Source organism: Sapajus apella, unplaced genomic scaffold (assembly GCF_009761245.1).
Source record: "Sapajus apella isolate SASKATOON/1434 unplaced genomic scaffold, GSC_monkey_1.0 scaffold22, whole genome shotgun sequence".
NCBI classification, from domain to species: domain Eukaryota; kingdom Metazoa; phylum Chordata; class Mammalia; order Primates; family Cebidae; genus Sapajus; species Sapajus apella.
This window is the reverse complement of record NW_022436962.1, coordinates 28,569,414-28,587,943: the sequence shown is the minus strand read 5'-3', so window position 1 is coordinate 28,587,943 and position 18,530 is coordinate 28,569,414. Positions and strand designations below refer to the sequence as shown.

Genomic DNA, 18,530 nt, shown 5'->3' with positions numbered 1-18,530 from the left:
CAGTGGCGCGATCTCGGCTCACAGCAACCTCCGCCTCCCGGGTTCAGGCAATTCTCCTGCCCCAACCTCCTGAGTCGCTGGGATTACAGGCACGCGCCACCATGCCCAGCTAATTTTTTTTTATAGTTTTAGTAGAGACGGGGTTTCACCATGTTGACCAGGATGGTCTCGATCTCTTGACCTCATGATCCACCCGCCTCGGCCTCCCAAAGTGCTGGGATTACAGGCTTGAGCCACCACGCCCGGCCCTCAACTCAGTTTAATAGAGGTTGGAGTTTCGGGCCAAAGCACCAAATGATGTTAAATTTAGGGTGTAAGGGGGCATAGTAAAGGAAATGCTTGTTTTTAAACAACTTCTGAACCAGTTAAGGGACAAAAAAGGAGAAATAAGGCATATGGTTATCAGATTGTCGCTTTTGCTAATAATAAAGCTGGTGTTAGAAAATGTGGCTTACACTGGGAGCAAGCAGATTTCCTCCGACAGTCAGCTCTGGACCAGGGCAACCTCTGGACTGGGAAACTGGGAGATGCCAGCTCCCATAGAACTGGAAGCATGGACCTGCCGTCGGCCCTGGGAGTCTGTGGAGGCGTGGAGGGAGACCAGGGTATTGCCCTCCTTGACATCCCTACACCTGGAAGGAAACACGAGGAGAGGGGAATTCATGGGACAACTGAATAAAGGCAACATTTCCTTTTCCTTGCTCTGTCTCTGTTCCCTGGATATTTCCTGAGGAGTTTTGTGGGTAGGCAGATGGTTGGCTGAGGCAGGATTAGACATTTTGTGTTCTCTATGTGATAACCTCATAACAGGACTGAGGCCCACTGGCACCCCGACCTCTCCATCCCTCATACAGCTGCAGAATTGCAGGCCTTTCCAGGCTCAGTGCCTCATGTCTGTAATTCCAGCACTTTGGGAAGCTGAGGTGGGCAGATCACTTGAGGTCAGGAGTTTGAGACCAGCCTAGCCAATATGGTGAAACCCTGTGTCCACTTAAAAAAAATACAAAAATTGCTCTCTGCTCCTCCTGTTCGCCAGACAGCCGCATCTTGTCTACCATCGCCAGCCACATCCCTGAGACACCATGGGGAAGGTGAAGGACGGGAGTTAATGGATTTGGTCGTGTTGGGTGCCTGGTCACCAGGGCTGCTTTTAACTCTGGTAAAGTGGATATTGTCGCCATCAATGATCCCTTCATTGACCTCAACTACATGGTCTACATGTTCCAGTATGATTCCACCCATGGCAAATTCCATGGCACTGTCAAGGCTGAGAATGGGAAGCTTGTCATCAATGGAAATCCCATCACCAACTTCCAGGAGCAAGAGCCCTCCAAAATCAAGTGGGGCAGTGCTGGCGCTGAGTACGTGGTGGAGTCCACTGGCGTCTTCACCACCATGGAGAAGGCTGGGGCTCACTTGCAGGGGGGAGCCAAAAGGGTCATCATATTTGCCCCCTCTGCTGATGCCCCCATGTTCGTGATGGGCGTGAACCATGAGAAGTATGACAACAGCCTCAAGATCGTCAGCAATGCCTCCTGCACCACCAACTGCTTAGCGCCTCTGGCCGAGGTCATCCATGACAACTTTGGTATCGTGGAAGGACTCATGACCACTGTCCACGCCATCACTGCCACCCAGAAGACCATGGATGGACCCTCTGGGAAACTGTGGCGTGATGGCTGTGGGGCTCTCCAGAACATCATCCCTGCTTCTACTGGTGCTGCCAAGGCCGTGGGCAAGGTCATCCCTGAGCTGAACGGGAAGCTCACTGGCATGGCCTTCCGTGTCCCCACTGCCAACATGTCAGTGGTGGACCTGACCTGCCGTCTGGAAAAACTTGCCAAATATGATGACATCAAGAAGGTGGTGAAGCAGGCGTCGGAGGGCCCCCTCAAGGGCATCCTGGGATACACTGAGCACCAGGTGGTGTCCTCTGACTTCAACAGCGACACCCATTCTTCCACCTTCGATGCTGGGGCTGGCATTGCCCTCAACGACCACTTCGTCAAGCTCATTTCCTGGTATGACAATGAATTTGGCTACAGCAACAGGGTGGTGGACCTCATGTCCTACATGGCCTCCAAGGAGTAAGACCCCTGGACCACCAGCCCCAGCAAGAGCAAGAGAGGAAGGGAGGCCCTCACTGCTGGGGAGTCCCTGCCACAGAGTCCCCCACCACACTGAATTGCCCCTCCTCACAGTTCCATGCACACCCCTTGAAGAGGGAGGGGCCTAGGGAGCCCCACCTTGTTGTATACCATCAATAAAGTCCCCTGTGCTCAGCCCAAAAAAAAAAAAAATTAGGCCAGGTGCAGTGGCTCACACCTGTAATCCCAGCACTTTGGGAAGCCGAGGTGGGCAGATCATGAGGTCAAGAGATGGAGACCATCCTGGCTAACACAGTGAAGCCCCGTCTCTATTAAAAATACAAAAATTAGCTGGATGTGGTGGCACATGCCTGTAATCCCAGCTACTCAGGAGACTGAGGCAGGTAGAATTGCTTGAACCTAGGAGTCGAAGGTTGCAGTGAGCCAAGATCACGCCATTGTATTCCAGCCTGGGCACAAAAGCAAACCCCTATCTGAAAAAAAAAAAATATTGCAGGCTTTTGTCACCACCTTCTATCCAGGTTACGCCACTGGTTTTCCACTGGCGTCGGCAAGGCCAGCTTCCCCCTCGGAACCCACTGCCCACACACCCACAGTGATCTTTATAAAAGCATACATCCGACCAGGTGATCCTGCCCCTCAAATTCTGAGTAGACTCTTACTGGTTGCAAAATAAAGTTCTGATTAGCATGCCCGCGCAGGATAAGAGCCCAGATCTTCTGGTGGAGGGGACAGTGTGAGGCGAGTGTCACTTCTGGTTGCCATGACTGACATTTCCTCAATCTGAGTCGTCTGAAAATGTCACTCAAAAAATTGTGGTAAAGTTTATCTAAGCTCACATGAGGACTGAATCTCAGATGCCTCAGCTCAGCATCAACCCTGGAACCCAAATGTGTAATACCCATCTTTCAATGGCTGCATATCAGACCTGTTGTAAGCAAAATATTTAGACAATTGATGCATTTTCCCATTTCCATCTGTACCTTTGCAGTCTACAGCAGCAACCTCAGCCTAGAGTCTCTGATTTAACTCCTCCCACATGAAGCTATGAGAAGGTCGACATCTGATAATGAATAGTTATCAGCTCCGGCCTTGGTCTCTCTGGTCCCATAGGGGCCCCATATTCTTTAGGATGAAAAAAAAAATCTCAATTTAAAGCATTTTTGTGCTAGCTGTCACCATATGTGCTCCCCACCCACCATGCCACAGATGAGATCTGCCACCCACAAAGACACAGCTTCAACTGCATTTCCACCCAACTGGGTGCCCTTACCCCCACATGGCAAGAAGAGAGAGGGGACATGGATTTCCATCTGCTTGCCTTAAATGCCTCACTGGCCCATGCACAGTGCGGACACAGCTGCGGGACTGCTCTTGTCTATCTTCTGCAGATGCGCAGTTCAGCTCTCTCCTGAGCACCCTCGGGGGGTGACCCCACTTCCCTCCCACCTCTTCCAGCCCCCATGAAGCCGGGTGTCCAGAGGTCACCATTGTCCTCCAACCAATCCCCTCTGAATGTGGAACTCAACCCGAGAGGTGTAAAGTAAACTGTTTTTTGATGACAGATGGTTCTGGGGTGGAAAATAAAAGCAAGGAAAGAATTATGATACTAGTCATTCCAACTTTTTTCCCCCTTTAAGGGAAATGTCATACATAAAACAGAAGGAAGCAAGATTTTGCCACCAAATTTATTTTCCCGGAATACTTCAACAGTGGCTCTGTTGAATGTTCAAGGTCTGGTCTGGATGACGTAGACACTTACACAATCAAGGATGAGAAAGAGACCCCAGCCCAGGGCCCTGGAGTCCCCTCCACTTCCTGCAGGGATGCCGGGGGTGGGACTTGGCTCCCTCAGACAGAGCAGGTGGCCAGCAGCTGCTGCTTTCAGCAAGAAATGCCACCTGGAAGGGCTGAAGCCCATTGGCACTCACCTCTGGTGGGTATGGGATGATCACTTGGTTTCACTCTGGTACCCCTCCCCAAGGCTACCTGGGCCACTTTGGATCTCTGGGAGGGCAGCTGGGTTTGTTCCTGAGGTCCCAGGTGAGAGGCTGGGCCTGGTCAGATGCTGGTACCCCTGACACAGGTGAGAAGCAGCCCTGCCAGCAGAGGGACAGACCTGGTTCCAAACCCAGTACCATCTTAGCCTCCCAAGTAGCTGGGACTACAGGTGTGCAACATAATCCCTGGATATACATATGTATATATCTATATATATCTACAATATATTTATATATATTATATAAAATATAAATATATATATTTTCTAGAGACAGGGTCTTGCTACGTTGCCCAGGCTAATTGGGAACCCCTGGGCTCAAGCAATCCTCCCACCTTGGACTTGTAAAGTGCAGAGATTACAGGCTGAGCCACGCCCCCAGCCTTACATGTACCTTTAAGAAGCAAGCAAAGGCTGCTTCACGACAGGCCTTCTCAACTAACAGATGCTGGCAGCTTTCGTTTTGTTGTGCTGCTTCTAATGGTCAAAGTCTACCTACCGGATGAGACCACCGGCTGGATTTTATGTGGTTACCAGCCCCGGGCAGGTGTCTGAGGGATGGTGCAGCTCCACTCCTCCCTCTCAGGAGCCTTCCACAGCGATTGCCCAGGAGCTGTCAGAGCGCCAAACATCAAGATTGTCGAAGGTGGGATCACGGAGGCCACTGAATGTCCACCGGGTGTGGGGTGGATTCGCAAAGAGGGTTGATGGAGGTGTTTTAAAGTCTCCTCAAGGCTGGGTGTGGTGGCTCACACCTGTAATTCCAGCACTTTAAGAGGGAGAGGCAGATGGATTGCTTGAACTCAGGAGTTCAAGACCAGCCTGGGCAACACAGCAAAATGCCATCTCTACAAAAATACAAAAGTTAGCTGGGCATGGTGGCTTGTGCCAGTGGTCTCGGCTACTCAGGAGGCTGAGGTGGGAGGATCACTTGAGCCCAGGAGGTTGAGGCTGCAGTGAGTTGTGATTGTGCCACTGCACTGCAGGCTGGGCAACAAAGTGAGAACCTGACTCAAATAATAAATAAATAAAGTCTGCTCGAGCCGAGTGAATCTTCCCTGTGCTTGGCAGCAGGAGGACATTTGCCACCCCTTACCACCTCCAGGCCACCCTGTCCAAGCCACATGGCGGCACCTTTTCCTTGGGTTCCTCTTGGTCCAGCCTCACTTCCACGGTAGTCACTTGCTCTGCCGACTGAGGTCTGGAGGAAGAAGGGTCTCTTCATGCTGCTTTAATGAAGTGTCTTAGACTAGGTGGCTTATAAACAGCACACATGTATTTCTCACAGTTCTGGAGGCCAAGAAGTCTGGAATCGAAGTGCCAGAAGATTTGGTGTCTGGTGAGGGCCATTTCTTGGTTCATAGACCATTTTCTCATTGCATCCTCACATGGTGGAAAGGATACCATGCTCTCTGGGGTCTCTTTTATGAGGGCACAGTTCCCATTCATGAAGGCTCCACCCTCTTGACTGAATCACTTCCCAAAGGCCTCACCTCCTATTACACATTGCAGGGGTGAGGGTTTCAACATGGGGACTGTGAGGGGAGGCAAACGTTCAGACCCTAGCAAAGGGGTTCTCTTATCCAGTGCCACCTGGAGGTGGGGGTAATGATTGCCACTCCCCACATATGCTCGCTGCCTGCACATCAGCCCCCTCACTCACGGGGCAGGGGGAAGGTGTCCAAGGCCTTTCTCTCCCCACTTGGCCCTGGGTGGCTCTCTCTACCTTATTCTCTCCCCAGTTGCCACTAACCCTAAGCTTAACTATAATTGTGTTCAATCAGCATCGTATTCCACACTTCCTAGAGAAGCCCTTTCCCACAGGCTAAGAAAATCAGAGGTGGGTCCAAAAGGACTGATTCAGATCATGGCTTCCGACTCCAGGGTGCCCACAGGGGCGCTCCCAGGCACCACATCTTCCCACCTTCCCCATGAACAGGACCCCAAGTCATCCACAGAGGGGTAATTAGCAACAAATCTGATCATCAAAAATACCCAAAGATATCACAATACCCCAGCTCATAGAAACGCTTTTGGATTAATTCTGTAAGCACCTGACTTTATTCGATTTTACTTATCGTCAATAGAGAACTTTCAGAAATGTTTTATTGGGCCAGGCGTGGTGGCTCAGGCCTATAATCCCAGACTTTGGGAGACTGAAGCAGGAAGATCGCTTGAGGCGGGGAGTTGGAGACCAGTCTGGGCAACATGGCAAAACCTCATCTCTACAAAAAACTTAAAAATTAGCCAGGTGTTGATTGTCACTCTCCAGCCTGAGTGACAGAGTAAGACTTGTCTAAAAAAAAAAAAAAAAAAGAAAAAAAAAGTGTTTTATTGACTTGCCTGTCTTCTTAGACAATTATGTCGAAATGAACGTTTTCCACCTTTCATGACTGGGTTATGATTTTGCATGTCAGTTATGCTGTGTGTTATGATATTGGCATGCTCCCAGGAACTACAGCATTACTGAAGCTGCTTATGGCTGCCACAACTAGCCCCTGTCTACTGCGTGTTTTGAAGTCTTGTATCTACTTTTCCTGCTTCCTAGATAATAAAGAAAACATATTTCTATAGGTGCAGTAAAAACTTTTGTCCTTTCTTCCAATTTTTTTTGTCTCCAGTGAGTATAGAATGAGATAATGAAATCTGATAGAACGGTTTGTAAACTGCCTTCAGTGAGAACGTGAGGGTTCTCCTGGGCGTGAAGTTCAGGATATTTATGGCAGAAATTTTGTGGCATCTAAGCTGCTCTCAGGTCCTCTTCTCACTTATTTAATCATTCAGGAAATCTTTATTGAGGACCCACCTCTTGCTAGGGCCTTTTCTGGGCTTAGAGAACAAGAGAACCAGCTCCCTTCTGCACAAGCGATTTGGATGCTAGTGGGTGGCTGTGGTCTGAAAGGTGAAATTGCTAAGTTACTAAGTTCCAGGGAGACAAAATGTGGCATGTTTGCCTTTTGTATGTGGTTCAGAGACACCTATTTAGTTCACAAATGTGTTAGGATACACACATACTCCTCAGACACAATGTTCCCAAATCTCTCTAAATCTACCCCAAGTTCCTCCTGCCTTAGGTGCCCAAGATGCAACTGGAGTGAAGAAACTCAGTCATTTGCAGAAAATAGAATCCTGACTTGAATTGCCATCTGTGGACAAGTACTAGACACATATTTTTGAGACAAATCTCAAAAAAAAATTCATATTTCTCAAAATGTCCTCCCTGCTTCCTTTCTTTTCTTTTATTCATTCAGCAAAATTTATTGAGCATCTACTACAAGCTAGGCCCTTGGCTAAGTACTTATAGTATGAAGTTAAAAAGAAGTTAAAGAAGACTTGCCCTTACCCTGAGGGCCTGACAGTGTGAGCTAATTATCGTAATCTGGTTTGATGAATACCAGGTCGGAGAGATGCACTACTGCACAGGAAAAGTTGGGGACACAGAGGAGAGGGATTTAATCCTGAATGTGAAGAACAGCAGAAATGAGACAGAGAATCAAGGAAGGCTTCCTGGAGGAGAAGGCAGTGGAACTCAATTTTGAAAGATGAGCGAAAACAGATATGCCTCTCACTTTGACATCTAACAACTGAGTGAGGTTCTCTAGGTCAGAGTGTTTAGGAGAGGTTGGCAAGAATGGAGCCAGTGGGAGATCAGACACGGTTCCTAGAAGCCTTGAAAGACCAACAATGTTCACTTCCTTCCTGACTGGCCACTTCAAAAATACACACACACACACACACACACACACACACACACACACACATACACACACATTTTTGACACAGTCTCACTCTGTCACCCAGGCTGGAATGCAGTGGTACAATCTTGGCTCACTGTAACCTCTGCCTACTGGGTTCAAGCGATTCTCATGCCTCAGCCTCCCAAGTAGCTGGGACTACAGGCACATGCCACCATGCCCAGCTGATTTTTGTATTTTGAGTAGAGACGGGGTTTCACTATGTTGCCCAGGCTGGTCTGGAACTCCTGAGCTCAAAGTGATCCACTGGCCTCGGCCTCCCAAAGTGTTGGGATTACAGGCCTGAGCCACTGTGCCTGGTTTAATAAACAATTTTGTTCCTGTGTTGCTTTTGTTAAGAAGAATGAGACACACACCCCTTTCCTTTCTTCTAATGATGAGACAGAGAACAAAATATTTTCCACTTGACATTCTCCCCCTTTCTCCACTTTCCACCTTTAGGTTCAAAGCATGTCTACATGATGAGAACCAGGACACGGCTGGAACTCCGGCCTGGTTGTAGGTGTAACATTCAAGGTTTCTCTTTTTTTCGGCCATAATACCTGGGCATGGTAGGAAAGAAGTTGGAATCAAGCAGCTCCGAGTTCCAATCCTGGCTCTGGCACTTATCAGCCACAGCCTTGGGCAGGGTACTTACCCTCTGTGACTCTGTTTTCTCCTCTGTAAAGTGGGCTGAGATGAACCACCGACACCAGCTGTTGACTGTCTCAGTTTGCAAAGAACAGAGACCAGTGCTGGTCCCACGGGCCAGGGAGTGCAATTGTAGGGCTAAGCTGGAAGTAAAGCAACACTGGAAATAGAATCAATTTGGCATCAAGACAATCGGATTTTTAGGAGAACTGGAGTGTTGTTCAGGATTCCACAGCAGCAGGTGCGCCCTCAGAAGCAGTGCCTGTGCTGTGCCCCACCGAGTGCTCTGCCCAAGGCGTGACTCAGTCTCCCAGAGACCCTGCAGCCTCTGCGGCTGCTCCTCGTGCCCCTGCCGCTCCGTCTGTCTTCACGTGCCTTCGCCCTGCCTCATGGCTCCTCCTCACTCACGAGTTCCTCCACCGCCCTTCTCCTGGCTGTCCCTCAGCCGCAGGAGTCCCCTCTATGTGGGGCTCCTCCTGCCAGCTCCCACAGGGCCACCTCAGACAGAGGAGGCTCCCAGGCCCCGTCAGGGGTGGGCTCACAGGTACGCAGCAGGGTCACTGCACTCAGGAAACTGCCAGGAGCTGCTGTTCTCAGAGAGGAGCCACGGCTGGGCGGCCACTCAGCACACATCCTGTCCAGCTACAGGCCCTTTGTATAGACGAGGAAATGGCCCCCTTGGAAGATTCCGTATTCACGGGCGGCAGAGCAGCATCACGGCACGCTGCGTTCTGGTGTCTCCCAGCCCGTCACGCTCCTCTGCTTCCTGTTTCTGTTCACCCATGCAGGATGCCGAGGAAAGTGGGGCTTCTCCTGCCTCTACCTGCTTTCAGCCCCTGTTCTGATAGGATCTGAGTGCTATCCATCAAAAGACCTGTGCACCCCAAAACATCCCCAACCCACATCCCAGCTGGTCCCTGGTGAATTAGACAATGAGGCTCCAGTGAACCCGCCATTGTCAAGACGGTCAGATGAGAGTCCTGGGACAGTGGGACTCTCAGGAGGGGCCAGGCTCAGGAAGCGGAGCAGCAGGAGAGGTGGCCCCATGTGGCACAGGTCAGAGTGGGGAGCCTGGGGTGCCAGTGAGAAACAAGGCAAGGTCTCCACTTTAACCTCCCACCTAGGACCCCCAGTCTGCAGCTGATCAGGTTTTTGGGCCCTGAACTGGCACATACCATGTTTAGACAGTGAGACAAAGATTCAAAATCAGGACTGCCCTGGAAAATCCAAGACCTATTGTGGTGTTCAGGTTGGGTGTTGTGTGGTTGGGTCAAACTTCATTTGAGAGCTTCAGTCAACCACAGGTGGCTGGGGCCCAGGAAGGAGACGGCTCTTGCAAACAGATAAGGGCCGCACCGGTGAAGGCGCTCTCCCCAGAGCTGTGGGCCCCAACTGCTTCTCAGTTCCTGTGGTGAGCTCGGTTCACTTGTGAAGATCAGGGGAGACAGGACCCGTTAACTCCTCCTTCTCTCCACCACGCTTCTTCCCCCCATGTCCCTTCAGTCACTGAAGGTTTCAAAGTGCCCTGATTTGTCCTCTATTCCCAGCTCTCTGTGTACATAAAGTGCCTAGCTATTCCTTTTGCTTTGCAGTTGGAGAAACAGAGACCTTAAGGAAGTGACAAAGTTTTCCATGATCACGATTAGACAGTGAGATTCAAAGATTCACAATCAGGACTGCCCTGGAAAATCCAAGGCCTCTTGTGGTGTTTGGGTTGGGTGAATATTTTCCAAGAGCACATGTGGAGGCTGAGCAGGATTCCACTGAAAGCTGCTGTCACTTAAGAATCAAGCCGGGAATGGTGGCTCACACCTGTAAACCCAGGACTTTGGGAAGCCAAGGCAGGTGAATCGCCTGAGGTCAGGAATTCAAGACCAGCCTAGCCAATATGGTGAAACCCGGTCTCTACTAAAAATACAAAAATTAGCCAGGCATAATGATGTACACCTGTTAGTCCCAGCCACCAGGAAGGCTGAGGCAGGAGAATTGCTTGAATCTAGGATGCAGAGGTTGCAGTGAGTCGGGATCGTACTACTGCACTCCAGCCTGGGCAACAGAGTCAGACTCCGTCTCAGAAAAAAAAAAAGAGTCAGATTCAGTCAGTTGGTCATATCTCTCCCCAAGAAGACATTGTGCCATGTGTCCAGTGCTTAGACACTTGATGGCTGTGAGAATTTAAGCACAAAAAAGATGAAAATTTCTGTTCAAGAGGGATGTTGTCTACCTGCAGAGGTAAAACAGGAAAGCAGAGAATTAGGGACTCAAATTCAACCTGAGCGCGGGTCCCCAAGCTGTGTGCCTTGGTCAAAGGCTGGAAGAGCCACCTTTTAAAAATCTGCATCAAAGGTACCATATGGGCTAGTGGAGATGCTGGGAGAGGTGAGATCCCCCAGGAGGGCCAAGCTAAACAGAGTTCTTTAACGTTAAGATGATTGGCAGGAGGAGCTGGGCGTGATGGCTCAGGCCTATAATCCTAGCACTTTAGGAGGCTGAGGCAGAAGGACTGCTTGAGCCTAGGAACTTGAGACCAGCCTGGGCAACATAGAAAGACCCTGTCTGTACAAAAATTAAAAACAAAAAACAAAACTTAGCTGGGCATGGTGGTGTGCCTATAGTCCCAGCTACTCAGGCGTTAGAGGTGGGAGGATCTCTTAAGTTCAAGAGTTCGAGGATGCAGTGAACTATGATCATGTCACTGCATTCCAGACTAGGTGACACAGCCAGACCCTGTCTCAAGGAAAGAAAGAAAGAAAAAGACAATCGACAATACGGAGCAACCGTGTGTACAGAAAACAGAACAGTGGGAAGGTCGGCAGTAAAAGGAGCTGCAAGACGGACTGGAGAGGGAGCGGCAGGAAGGAGGCTCTGCTACAGCCCACAGCCAAGTCAGTGATGATGGAGACAGCCCAGAGCTGGGAATGACAATGAGGTTACCTCTTCCCCCCAGCCCAGGCACACCTTTGTGGTGCAATACTTAGCCCGGCTGTAGTTTAACATCCTTATGTGTGGTGTCTGACAAATGCCTGTCCCCTGCCCGCCCCACCCTCACCCCCCACCCCCTGCCGGCAGACAATACTTATGAGGCCAGGGGTTGTATCTAATTTGTTTTCTTGTATCCTAAGTGCGTAGTAGCTTCTCTATAAATGATTATTAAGCAACGGGTGGAAAGAAAGACAGAATGAATGCACGAATGAATAAATGACCAGTCACCATACTGAGTATTTTGATGAAGGGGTTTTATATTCCCTTCCAGTTTCCAGTTCCCACTGTCTTGCTGGCTGAAATGATACACTTTGCTTTTCTCTTTCAGATTTCAAAGGTAGAGTAATAGTAAATACCACTTTAGGAAAAAAGAGTGGTATTCCTCTGGGATATGTTTTCTTTCTTTTTCCTTCAGTTTCCGATCATGAGAATAAAACATGTTCTAAAATATAGGAAAAAAACCACAATGAAGCTGGGAAAAAAACCACGCAGGAAGAGGTTTCTCTGATCAGCTTGTTGGCATAGGACTCTCCAGGACTCTGACACTCTCAGGGATACGTAAGACTTCAAGGATGAGGATTCCTCAGGCCTCTGTCCCAGCTGCCCTATTTTTCAAGGATACCAAGGAGCCAGCGTCCTACCCTTCTGTCTCTCTGCCCTAGGACTTTCCCAAGGCCTTGGAGAGCTTTGGAAAGGCTCGTCCTTCTGCTTCATAATCAAATGATGAAATGCCTTTGGACTTGAGCTTTTCACAGTAGAAAGCGCGGCTGCAACAAGCTGAAAGACCTGGTTCCCCGACACCGTGGAGGGCCGCACCAGGCTGCCTCCAGATTTCTTAAATCTAAGAAGGAAATAAACTCTTACTTCACTTTAGCTACTGTTACTTTGGGCTTCACTGTTACTTACCATCAGGCTGAAACAAAAGGAATGCAACAAGCCTTTCTGAAGATACATTGAAAAGGGTCTTATTTATCTAAAGAGTGTTTTCAGAAATCATTTCTCATTCTAGAGAAAGAATCATTTCCAACCTAGACAATGATTCTTTTCATGCCTTACCTTGTAGTAAGGTTTTAAACAAAAGTGAATTGTGTGGGAACACATTTTATTCAGAGTTTCCATTTTTGGTACAACTAGTGAACTTAATGGCTTTACGAAACTCTCATGTTTCCAGCCGCTTCTTCAGTCTACTTTCGTCCACCTTAAAGATAGAGAACGTTATGAGTAGCCTGGCTTTGTGCCCACCAGCTCTTAATTTATGACAGTGATTCTTTTAAAAACGCATCTTAAGAATTTTACAAACCAAATAGCAAAGATTATTCTGGCATGCTAATTATGTTATTATTATTATTATCATTTTGAGATAGGGGCTAGCTCTGCCTCCCAGGCTGGAGTGCAGAGGTGCGATCTCAGCTCTCTGCAAACTCCACCTCCTGGGATCAAGCGATCCTCCCACCTCAGCCTCCCTCTTCAGCCACCACACCCGGCTAATTTTTCTATTTTTGTAGAGACGAGGTCTTGCTATGTTGTCCAGGCTGGTCTCGAACTCCTAGGCTCAAGTAATCCTCCAGCCTCAGCCTCGTAAAGTGCTGGGATGACAGGTGTGAGCCACCATGCCCAGTCCTATTATATTACTGATGGATTCAGAATGTATGTGTGATAAAATAATCATCAGTAGCACACCTTTTTTAAGGATGCTGTAGTTACTGAAAGGTAGAAAATAGCAGCTCTGTCTTTAAATCTATTATTATTTGTTGGGGCAATACGTACCAGAAAAGATAAGTAGCATACAACATGTTTAGGCATGATGCAATCAGCAAGTGATACGTAATTCGGAAGCGGAGGAACGACAGGGTATGATACAAGCAAAAGAGGAAAGGCAGCAATGAAGAGTAGAGAAATGAAGAACACGGGTAGACCAGTTGGCAGGGACGGAAATCTGTAAAGTTCTTCCTGCCTCCTCTGGGTACAGTTACTTCACCTTCCCCACGGTGCTTCCACATTGCTTTCTGAATGCTTCTAATATCACACATCGTACAGGAGGGTGATGATCGCCATGAACTGTCTTCGTTTCTTTCTTTTTTTTTTAGAGACGGGGTTTCACCATATTGGTCAGACTGGTCACGAACTCCTGACCTCAGGTGATCCACCCGCCTTGGCCTCCCAAAGTGCTGGGATTACAGGTGTGAGCCACCACATGACTGTCTTATAGAGAGACATTCTCATTTTTATAAGCTTCATAACTACCAGGGCTCCAGAAACATTTGTTATGTGGACTTCTAAAGATCTGATGAGGCCGGGCACAGTGGCTCACACCTGTAACTCCAGCACTTTGGGAGGCCGAGGCAGGCGGATCACTTGAGGTCAGGAGTTCAAGACCAGCCTGGCCAACATGGTGAAACCCCATCTCTACTAAAATACAAGAATTAGCCGGGCATGGTGGCGTGTTCCTGTAATCCCAGCTACTCAGGAGGCTGAGGCAAGAGAATTGTTTGAACCTGGGAGGTGGAGATTGCAGTGAGCCGAGATCACACCACTGCACTCCAGCCTGGGTAACAGAGCAAGACTCCCTCTCATAAATAAATAAATAAATAAATAAAGGTCTGATGAATGAATATCAATTCTGATGAGTGCATATACTACAGCTTTATACAAACTATTCCTATCTGTATTTTCCTTAAAATTACATAAACAAATCCTGTTTATTGTAGAATGGTTCTGAAATACTTAGGTAAACATAAAAACGGGAGTTAAAGCCAGCATCCTTAATCTGCATATCCTCCCAGTCACCCAGTCACACAGATAGTTTCGCCTTTTTTTTTTGAGACAGAGTCTTGCTCTGTTGCCCAGGCTGGAGCGCAACAGCATGATCTCAGCTCACTGCAACCTCGGCCTCCCAGGTTCAAGTGATTCTTCTGCCTTAGCTTCCCAAGTAGCTGGGACTACAGGCACATGCCACCATGCCCAGCTAATTTTTTTAGTAGAGATGGGGTTTCACCACCTTGGCCAGGCTGGTCTCGAACTCCTGGCCTTGTGATCTGCCCACCTGGGCCTCCCAAAGTGCTGGGATTACAGGTGTGAGCCATTGTGCCCAGCCTGGTTTTCACTTTTAAAATTCTGTCCTGGAAACCTGGATCTGCCTAATTTCTCTGAAATGGCTGTTCCAATATTTGTAGGATGTAGTGAATATATATATATAAATTTCAGAGTGTCCCGACTCAAGCTGGTCGAGCAAGAACCCAGAAGCTAAGGCAGCCAGTTGGTGAAATTAATCAAGTCCTGATTCAGCCCTTGTTACATCAAAGACATGGTAACTCCAAGAGCAGTTAGTACTTTACAAGTGCGTAAGTCCCCACTGAATGTCGTAGATGGGTCCTCAGGAACTATGACTTTCAGTGAAATGATATATAATGAAAGCAATTTTGCCATAGGCTAATTGATATAAACAAGAGTAAAGTTCCTCTGGCATATTTCTCGTCACAAAAATATCACCAAACTTGTAAGTAGAGACCCAAAACACTTCTACTATTAAACACATGAAATAAATATGAGGTATATATGTATATGCATGTGAAAAATTAATCAAAACAAGATATTTACCCAATTTTGGAAAATAAGTAATCAGTAAGTGACAGTGGTCATGGTTGGTTACACCAATGAATAAATGTTTGCAAAGGGAAAACCATCAGGACCATCTCTGACCACCATGAAGTTCAGGAAGAAACAGTAATCAATATGGTGGCTTGTGGAGCATTTTGGTGCCATGTTTTTTATTGTCTTACATTTTTATGATTATTGTCTACTTTACAGATTTTTATTGGACAATAATTTGTATTCATTCATTCATTCACTTTCCAGCCTGCTTATTCCATTTCAGGGTCAGGGGTTGCCAGAGTCCATCCCAGGAGCTCAGGGCACAAGGCAGAAATCAACCCTGGACAGGACGCTGTTCCTTTGCTGGCACAATCACACACCCACACACACTCACACTGGGACCATGGAGACGCACCAGTGAATCTCTTTGGGATGCACAGCTTTGGGATGGCGAAGGAACCCGGAGTGCCTGAAGAAAGCCCATGCAGACATGGGGAGAACGTGCAAACTCACACAGATAGTTACCCCAGCTGGGAATCTGTTTTTTCTCTCATCACAGTTGTAACGCAACAACATTGAATGAAACGGCATTGTGTGAGGAAGGGTTCTGAGTGGAGGGAATGGAGGAGAATCTCTTCAGAGAGCTTAAAGAATAACTCATCACAAGGTGCATAGGCAGCCACTCCTGAGGTTCCATTGGGAAACACTATCATTTAATTGGCTTCTTTCATATAAAATAATTATTGAGGTGACATTCTGATAACATAACATTAAGCATTTTAAAGTGAACAATTCAGTGGCATTTACTCATTCACAATGCTATGCCACCTCCTCCTCTAACTAGTTCCAAAATATTTCCACCCCTCCGAAATAAAATTCCCTACCCATCAGCAGTTTCTCCTCATTTTCCCCTCTCTGCTGCATCCTCTGGCAACCCCAGCCTGTCTTACGTCTCTATGGATTTAGCTATTCTAAATATTTCAAGTACATGGAACCAAACAATATGTGACCTTTTGTGTCTGGCTTCTTTCACGTAGCACAATGCCTTCACAGTTCATCCACATTGTAGTGTGTGTTAGTACCTCCATTTTACTGCTGAAATATATTCCGTCGTATGTTTATACAACAATTTGTTTATTCTTTCATCTATTGATGGACATCTAGGTGGCCCCTTTACTCTAAGGCCTCAGAAAATATTTGCAGACCTGGAAATGTATAGGCTGGGCCTCATAAATAGGGGGCAGTGGTTCATTTGGGGGTCACCATGTCAGGTTGTATCACCCTCAATTTTGGGGTGTCTAGTGCACTCATGTGCCCATAGGGCTACAAATGATGGGAGTCAGAAAAACTCATAAACTCCATATTTGCATCTCAACTTTAAAACAACTCTGTGAGACCATCAGGACAGAAGAAATTGTCCCATTTGATAGATGAGAAAGCCAAATTCTAGAGACTAGAAGTTAAATGCCGCTGGGAAGTGTTAAGAGTCAGGGCACACTGGGCCGGGCCAGGAGCAGAGGCTCACGCCTGTAATCCTAGCACTTTGGGAGGCCGAGGCAGGTGGATTGCCTGAGCTCAGGAGTTCAAGACCAGCCTGGGCAACATGATGAAACCCTGCCTCTACTAAAATACAAAAAAATTAGCCTGACGTGGCGGCGTGCACCTGTAATCCCACCTTCTTGGGAAGCTGAGGCAGGAGAATCACTTGAACTTAGGAGGCAGATGTTGTGGTGAGCTGAGATTGTGTGTGCCACTGCGCTACAGCCTGGTGACAGAGCGAGACTCCGTCTAAAAAAAAAAAAAAAGAAAAAAAAAAAGAGTCAGGGCATGCCCCTAAGCCTTCTGACCAAACATAGCCCCTGCCTCCTTTGAACAGTTATTGACAACAACCGCAGTGAAAGACACAGCCTCGGGTAGGAGGGAGATTTGTGTGTCAGGAATACATTTAGTGGTGAATAAATGGAAGTGAACAATTGCAAGTCTTTGACAGCAGGAATGAGACTGGTACCCAAGCACAGAGAAGGCTTTTCTTGACCTAAACACTCCATACTCATTGTTCTCCATCTACTGCCCACACAGCAAGGCATTTGACCAGCAATTTGCATTTCATCTCTATGGATCCTATTTCCCGAAAACCTGGGAAGGTGGCTTTCCTGGACATGGTGGGTGTAGGGTGGGCAGAGAATGTTTGGTATGGGAGGCAGGCAACATACTGTCTCCCTACACATAGAGGTACTTGGGCAATCCTGTGGATTGAATGAATGAATGAAGATGGCTCAAAGCACTTTTGAAACCTTTGCATTGAAAACAAAAGCAAAAATCTCTACTAAACAGTGGCCATCAATACTTCAACATCTGTGCCTTTCCCCTCCTCCAGGGAGGAAGAGGAACAGAACTTTCTTATGTGCATTAGCTAGGGTGAGGCTATCCTGCTGTACCAAAGAGGCCCCAGCATGTCAGTGACTTAGAACAAACAGTTTCAGTCTCTCTCATGGGTAGTTCCAGGTGAGCATTCCAGGCTGGTGTGAAGCTCTGCTCTGCCCGGTCATTCTGAGACCCCACTTCCTTCCAAGTCACTGCTCTGTGACACCATTGTCACCTGCATGTCAAAGCTTTGTTGCTGCTGGGCATGGTGGCTCACGTCTGTAATCCAAGCACTTTGGCAGGCCAAGGCGGGTGGATCACCTGAGGTCAGGAGTTCGAGACCAGCCTAGCCAACATGGCAAAATCCTGTCTCTACTAAAAATACAAAAATTAGCCAGGTGTGATGGTACGTGCATGTAATCCCAGCTACTCAGGAGGCTGAGGTAGGAAAATCACTTGAACCCAGGAGGCAGAGATTGCAGTGAGCCTAGATTGCACCGCTGCACTCCAGCCGGGGCAACAGAGCAAGACTCCAGCTCAAAAAAAAAAAAAAAAAAAAAAAAAAAGCCTGGTTGCTGCAGGTTCCAACTGTCCAGCTGGAGGAAAGAGAGCAAAAGCATAAAAGCATGAAGGAGGAATGAGGAATGCTCATTCTTTTAATGTCTGTAAGAGTTATGAATATTATTTCTGCTCATATTCTACTGGCAAGAACTTTGTGACGTACCCATACTACTATTGCTGCAGTAAAGGCAGGATAAGGTTGTCTACCCCTGCACCCTGGAAGAAAGGGAGAATTGATTTTGCATCTCCCTCACCACCTACATGCTTGCAATTAATTTTTAGAAGGTAGCATAGAAAGTTCACATCCATGCCCAGATAGAAAGGCCTCTCTATTTAGCTGGTGTTTTTCCTGGCCTGTCCACCTCCCCATGGAAGGGAATCAACTTTGAAGGGTAAAGATGAGCATAGACTTTTCCTTGGGTAGAAGGACCCCTCAGTCTGGAAAGATGAAGGGCGGAGGGAAAACCAGTGAGACTGATGAGATCAAACACAGATGGCCTGTGTACAAGGAACGCTCAATCTCTACAGGGTCTTCTCCTC

The 18,530-nt window shown here is 47.7% G+C and overlaps 1 pseudogene across 1 annotated transcript; it reads left to right on the top strand.

Annotated features, from left to right (window-relative positions):
- The first annotated feature begins 1,030 nt into the window (after window positions 1-1,030).
- LOC116559047 lies at window positions 1,031-2,287 on the top strand (annotated as a pseudogene). The gene has a single exon (XR_004272280.1). The product of XR_004272280.1 is annotated as a glyceraldehyde-3-phosphate dehydrogenase pseudogene (transcript).
- Window positions 2,288-18,530: the final 16,243 nt, after the last annotated feature.